Raw genomic sequence first — 8158 nt, forward strand, 5'->3', positions numbered from 1 at the left:
ATTCATTCTTTTTTTTTTGGCAGAACCAGGGATAGAACTCAGGCCCTTGCACTTGCCAGGGAAGCACTTATTCCACTGAATCATCTCCCTGGCCAATATATCTTAATTCTTAAACTTATTTTGAATAGACTCTAAAATGTAAAAATCTTGACACACACAATGAAATATTGATAAAATCAACTACATTAAAATAAAACTATTGTATGAGAAACACCACGAAGAAAATCAATAAAAAATGAAAGAATAGAAAAACTATTCACAGAGTGTATCACAGATAAATGCTTAATTGAAAAGGACTCTTTAAAAATGAAGAAAAAAGGACTGGAGAGATAACGCAGTGGCATAACTCTTACCTGGCAAGAGCAAGGTCCTGAGTTCAGTCCAGGTACAAAAAAAAAAATCCCTCATTAATTAAAGTGTCAAATTATCAAAAATTTACAAGAGATGTGCCTAAATTACAGGATGCTTAGCACTCGGCTTTACTCTTCAAATAACTACAAACTGAAAACCAAGATATTGTAACTTTTCACCTATAAAGTTAGTAAATATTCAAATGCCTGATTCCACAAACTGTTGGCAGGTTGTGAAGAAAGAGGACCATTTCACAGTGCCGAGGGATATGATCTAAGAACTATTGCTTGTTGGTTTTTACTGGGAATCAAACTCAGGACCTTGTGCTTGTCAGGCAGTTGCTTAAGCCACTGAGCTATTTCCCCAGCTCCAATATTTAATGTTTAATTGAAGACAGAATTACGATCCTTTCCTAAAGATACATCTGTACAAATATAAAATATCACATGAGCAAATTTGTTCACTGAACTGCTATTTATCTAAATAAAATTTTGGGGACAAATTGGCACAGTGCATTTCCATGGAAACATAACAAAATAAGCATATGCAAACTCTGTACATTGCCAAGGAATGTGTTACAAGATATACTATTTGGTGAACAAACTTAATGTTAAAATAATACTTCACCTCCTACTGTTTTAGAGGAAAATTATGAAGACTAAACAGTGTATGTGTTTGTATTTTTCTCTAAAGAGTCTTTGGAAAAATAAATCATGATAATAATTATTACCCAGAGAGAATAGGAGGAGATAATGTAAATGGGATAATGGAATCATGCAGAACTTGCTGAGTAAAACATTTTATCTAGAATTGAGTTTCTGAGCACGTTAAACTGATGATAAAAAATCACATAATCAACTCAAATTGTACCTCGGCAAAAAAAAAATAAACTTAAGTTTACTTCATATTTTAAATAACATACATAAGAACATGAATGAATTCAAGTAATGTTTGAATTATTTTAAATATATGCATGCTCATATATATGTGATCGTATGGAATACTCTGAGAATAGACATTTAATAGTAATTATTCTCAGGATAAAAATAAGCACAGATTATTAGCAGTTTTATAACTGTAATAGAAATATATTTATCTAAACTCTTTTCAGTCCAATATAGAATGGAGCACATGTGCAAATATATTGATGTTAGGAACCAACAAACAGCTTGAGTGGGAAAAATGCCTGGAAGGCCACAACCCATGCGCTACCACTCAAATATTTCAATTGCTTTTAAAGAATATCTTCTTGTATGTTTTTGCATTCTGAAACATCAAACTAAATGGCAAAAAAATGTAATGTTATACTTACATATATGTCTTATGACAATAGCAGCATATTTGTAACCTATATCACAAGGTCAGACTTTTTTTTTTAGATCATAGTTTTTGGATAACTTTTATTTTCTTTTGAACATGTGCAGCTTTAGAATGTTTACATTTCTTATTCTCCTTTGTATTTTGACATGATACAAAAATAAGTTCAAGATACTGCATTACATACTATTTTGAAAGAAAAATCAAATCTTCAGAAAAAATTGAGAATCTAACACTTCCTATTCGGCATCACAACACAATAATCTTTCAGTCAACCTTAAACTACATTAAAGCATCTTTTCATACAACTGCTTCAATTATTGTAAAGAAATTGAATAGCATCAAAACATTTTTCAGGCATGCTAGTAAGAATTAGGTGAGATGTGTGATATGCCAACCCAATTGTTCTTGAAAATCAGAGAAATTATTTTTGAGCCATGATTTTCTAAATGTGATAATCTTATGCTGTAACTATATTGTAAGTATAACTACATGTTATACTTACATATAAGTCTGATGATAATATCCTAGAGCTTGAAAACTTCACGTACTTTGTGAATAAACAAGTTATCTGTTTTCAAATGAGAGACAAATAAGCATAGAAATTCTGAACTAGTGACTGGTGTTCTGATAAACCACTCTGGTGTCTGAATGAACTTAGCTTTCATTAGTTAGAGTTTACAACCAGAGTAAAGTTTACATATTTGGCTAAATAAATTTGCATTGGCTATTTCTGAAACCTGTCAGTAAGACTGACAAATTGGACTAGAATTTATTTTTTTATTTAGTTTATTTTTAAAAAATTTTTAATACTGGGAATCAAACTCATGACCTCACATTTGCTAGGCAAGCACTGTGTCACTGAGATAAACTCCTAGCCTTTTCTTTTTAATTTGGTACTGGAATTTAAATAAAAGTGATAATCAGTGTTATAAATGTTGGAGCAGTGACAAGGGACTGAAAGAAGTAAAGTGCACCTGTGCTTACTTAGCGTCTCGGGTAATTTATGTGAAATAAGTGATAAGGAGCTTACCATTGAAAGCTTCCGAAAATGTGCAGTTGATACGTTTATAATATATGTAACAAACGTGTGTATTTTCATGCATTCATATATATGTGTGTTAAGTTATGTGTATGTGCTGAAAGAAAAAAGGAGAGACCTAAAATTTTAAAGAAACCAAATGAGGGGCTGGTGAGATGGCTCAGAGGTCTAAAGCACCTACTTAGAAGAAGCTTAGCAAAGTACAGGGACTGCGGTTCAATCCCCCAGCACCACATGCCAGCCAGCCCTGCCCCCTGGTGGGCTGAGCTGGCTACACACACACACACACACACACACACACACACACACACACACACAAATAAATGAAACCAAATGAGTTTTATAGTAGAAAGCTAAAACTGCAATGAAAATGCCACTTAGTGGACAGGAATGTTTGCACAGTGGTCAACAGAATCACATTAATGCAATTATCAATTGTTCCTTGCTTTAAATATCTTGTTTTCTTTTCTGCAAGAAGAAGTAGCTTCTTTATTTGAGAGGTTTTCTCACATTTTTATAAGGTCACATATCAGGCAGCTGTCTTGGGTGATGAGATTTTTTTCCCAACTGACAAAATGCCAAAGTGAATAATTCTAAATCCTTATTATTCCTCAACTAAATATACGCTTAGGAATTCTAAGCAGAGGAAATGACTGCATGTGTCTGAATGTTAACTTCATGAGGACAGGGTTTTGGAGCATTGTTCACCCCTGTACATCTTGTAGTCTTTTTTTTTATGTATTTAGTACAGGGTCTCACTACACAGGTCAGACTCATAGCAGTTCTCCTGTTTTTAGCCTCCCAAGCACTGGGATTACATGCATGTGCCACCACACTCAGTCTCAATTCCTGTCTCTGCACAGTGTGCTGAGGATCAATCCCAGGTCCCTGCATTTGCCTAAGCAGGTACTTTAATACCACTGAACTATCTGACCAGCTCCGCATCTTGTAGCCTCTAATACTCTGTTTTACACATTTTAAAAAGTGATGCTAGTTTTCTTTGTTTTTTCAGATTGTTACATTTCTCTGTAGTCCTTTCAGCCTATAGCATAATATGACATAATATGTCCTTATAATCTTCATTATGAGGTCAATAAGAGTCAAATACAAGACAAGCAATCAATTTCAATGATTTTATTTGCTTTATTCTAGAAGTAACTCTAAACTATGTGTACACAAGACGACCTAAAGTTTTACTTTAGAGACAGTAGTTTCAGTTTTTTTTATGTTTTTGAGACAAGATGTTGCTATGCAGGGCTGGATGGTCTTGAACTCACTTTATAGCCCAATTTGGCCTTAAATTCACAGTGATCCTCTTGCATTAGTCTCCCAAGTACAGGGACTACCGTCATATACTACCACACCCAGGAGAGTTAGTAATTTTAATAATGCCAATAGAATTCAAAACCCACCAATTATCAAAATCCAACATCACCTTGGGTGAGTTTAACAAATGACAGCTGATTTCAGACTAAATCCAACCGATGACTTTCTTTATTACTATTCAAGCTAGAGTGGACTTCCACACTAACATCGGGGAGAAGCTTCAGTTTAAATGTTAACATTCCTTGGTCTATTGGAAAATGGCAAGCTGCATCACCAAAAATAAAGATAGTAAGAAGACTGTAAGTCATGACATAAATGTGAGTTCTGGGTCCTCTGCTTAGGACTTCCTGTACCTTTTCCAATATTCCAACACTGCAGCAGACTTGGTACAATTGCTCCCATTTAGATGTGAGATACTTGGACAGAAGAATGCAGATTTAGATTTTTAAAGAGAATTCCACAACCTATATTTTATGGAGGAATGAAAAGAGATAAGGAGTAGAAGTACTTCCAAGGTTTTGCAAAATCAACAATAAAAATAATGAATAATAAATTAAGGGAAATTCATATTCTTAGACTAAGTTCCAAAAATTATTTTTATTCAGTAAAGGATAGTGCTCAGCAGAAAATAACCTGGCATTTCATACCCTTGCCAAGAAATCACATATAGTGGTATTTAAGATTTGACCTCAGGACACTGGCTAAGTCATTTCATCTTATTCACATAATCTTTATTTATTTTCAGAAATTAAATGGATATTCCTCTAAATTTATTCATCTAAGTATTAAAACCTCTGTTAATAAATAACCTTATAGCTTCTAATTTTTGACTCCACATATTTATGTTGCTCCTGATCAATAAGTACAATTAAGAGGAAGTGAAATTTTGTTTAAAGTATCACAACGCTATTCACTTTCTATAAACAGCCTTGTTATGACTTGTATCTAGAAGTCGGCCCAAATTCCGCATGTAATAATAGATGGGGCTTTAGAGGTGATTGGATCTTGAGTACACAATGCGAGGCTAGTCCACTGACTGTCTTAGCACACTGCTGCATGTGGATGATGGATTTACTGAAAAGGAAAACTGCTGCTATGGGTGGGTGGCACCAACCAACAGGCTTTTAGCCTGAATGGAACAGAAAAGGGAACTAAAAAGGAAGTCCCACTGCTTCCTGCCTGCTACGCCATGGCTTACTTCTCCTCTGTGCTGCCCCTCTGCTGTGTCACCCTAGCTTGAAGCCAGCGGACTATAGACTGAGATCGCTGAAAACTGCGAACTAAAATAAACTTTTTCTTCTCAAATTTATGGGTGTTGGGTATTTTGTCCCACCAATGAGAAATTAAGACAAACCACTTCTAGAATAAATAAAAAGTTTCAGTTATCTATAGATGAGTTCTCTAAATATTGAATATTACTTTTAAAAACGTCAAATATAAAAATCTTATCTTGAAAAAAATCAAGTTAAAATGTATGAATTTATTTCATAATTTTTTAAAAAATTCATTGCATTTATTACCTTATACTTACTTTCCCATAATTGTACCCTAATTTATTATGATAATATAGAATTTATGAATAATCACTTCAGAAAAAAATCATCTAGTTTAAGTTTTTCATCTTAATTGGTATTCTGTGGACCATTTCAGACAATGTCACTGCATAAAAAACTCAGAAGTTGCTATTCTTCTTTTCCAGAAAGTAAATATATAGGAAGCATAATAATTCTTTATAGAAACTATCTTTAGATAGAAAGTCTTATTTGAGATTTTGTTGTATTATTAATATTTGTCTCCAATTACAACTCTTGTAATTTACTTTTGATTTAGAATTATCATTTAGCCTGCAAGCAGGCACTGGGGCCAGGGGTTTGGTCCCCAGGCCTGCCGCACTGGCCCCCCTGAGATGATAATTGAGAATGGGCATGGTGGTGCGCACCTGTAATCCCAGCTCTTAGGAGGCTGTAAACAGGAGAATCACTACGAGTCCAATCTAGTAGTGAGACCCTGAAAACCCTGTAGACCTTTCCCTAAAATATAAAAAAAAGAATTATTATTTAAATATTGAATGCACATTATAAATAATTGTTTTACAATTTCTCATACTTAGGATATTTTGGATAAAATCTCTTTTATAAAATAATTGAAGCCTCCAAGTTCTGCTTTTGATACATTGCAGAAAGAAAATTAGTCTCTGATGGTCTCTATAAACACAGGTGTATTACACTGGGGATAAGACTCTCCAGGAAGTTCTATCCAGGTTTCCAGTTAGCCTGAGTTAACCAGACATTGCCAGACTGAACATTCTGTTTCTACTGCACACTTTTTGTGTTATTAATAAAGCAGTTTCAACTAGGCATCCACAGAAGGATATCTCTTAAATACGTGTGTTTATAGCTTCATTAGCCTTTCCATTTTCTAACTCTGGGTTCTCTTTAGTAAATACAACATGCACATTGTTATTGCAGTATTACTGAGGAAAAAGAGGATAAAAAAATCAAATTATGTTAAGTACATATATTCATTTCATAGGCTACATGTATACATGTATTGCAAATGTGGACCAATAAAAAGTAAAAATAGTATCTTTTTAAAAATGTGTTATATGCTAAGTGATGAATAAATATGTAACTCATTTTTTATTATGTATGTATTTATTTATTTTGAAGTACTGGAGATCAAACTAGGGACCTTGCACTTGCCAGGCAGGCGCTTTTGCCGCTGTGTTACCTCCTTGGCATCATTCTTTATTATTAAAGGTGTATCTGTGCTTTGGTTCTGAATAGGAAAATGTAAATAGAATGATTCAGGTATGGTATTTAAGCATGATTTGTGGGGAAAGTGAAGATAAAGTGTGTGATTTCTAGAAGAGAGAGTAAGAAACTAAAGGGTAATATTTTGTAGCAAATATATTAGGCTTTGTGCTCCCTGTGGTCTTTAGCAAAGCTCCTTAACTTTCCTATCACCAGAGTATTAAAGCAACATTAGTACATATTTAAGTGAAAGTGTTTAAGTTTCAATAAAACTTTATTTAAAAAAAGACAGTCACCAATATTTGGACAGCAGACTAGTTTGTCATCTGCATTATTATAGAATAAAATTGGAAAATTGTCTTGACTCATTCAGGATTTTACCTATACTAACACATCTTTTTTGGAAAGACTGTCCTACTAATCCATTGTTACCACAGGACCAATTTTCTAAAGCAGTATGAGCTTTATAATTCATTTCCATTTTAATTAATTTAGAGAAACTAGATTTTGATTTGAAAAAAAAAAGAATATAAGAAACTTAGAAATGTTCGTTCTGTTCCTTTCTTGGTGCCGTAGTCCCTGGCATGCCATTGACACACAATACCGGATATCCACATCTGAAGGGAAGAAAGTTTTAGCTTGGCTCACGGTTCAGGGGTTTAGCCCAGAGCCTGTCAGGTCCAAAATGGAAATCCCATGTCAAAATGGTACAGTGTAGGGAAGCTAGAAACCAGGGCAAGCCGAACACCTTTCCACATCAGTACCCGATGAGTAGCCTCTTCTGACCAGCGCCCACCTCCTAACAGCACATCCAGCTGTGATAAATGCATCCGAGAGCTCAATGCCTTACCATCCAGTAACCTTCCAAAATCTCCACCTGTGAACACATGAAGCTTTTGAAAGCCATTTGAGATCTAAACTATAAGACATGAGCTGAACACAAATGTAGTAGCGGCCACATCTTAGGTAGCATAGTTGTAGTAGGAATTCCTTAGGACTGTTTGACATCAAAAGAAAACAAACTACACTAAAAAGGAAGTTATTCTTTTTATTTAAAAAGTTATTCTCATTCCAAATTAGAATTCTCTCTCTCTCTTCTTTCTTTCTTTCTTTCTTTCTTTCTTTCTTTCTTTCTTTCTTTCTTTCTTTCTTTCTTCTTTCTTTCTTCTTCTTTCTTTTGTGGTACTGAGGATTGAACTCAGAACCTTGCACTTGCCAAGCAACTTTTTATTCTACTGAGCTATCTCCCCAACTCCCAACATTAGAATTCTTTCCACTTTGAAAAAACTGTTTCATGATTTTTGAGTTATTTTATTTGATGTGAATAATCCAGTTGGTTATAAACTCTGATTGGATAATGTTGTTGTAA

The sequence above is a fragment of the Octodon degus genome, unplaced genomic scaffold (assembly GCF_000260255.1).
Source record: "Octodon degus isolate 3935 unplaced genomic scaffold, OctDeg1.0 scaffold00231, whole genome shotgun sequence".
Lineage (NCBI taxonomy): Eukaryota > Metazoa > Chordata > Mammalia > Rodentia > Octodontidae > Octodon > Octodon degus.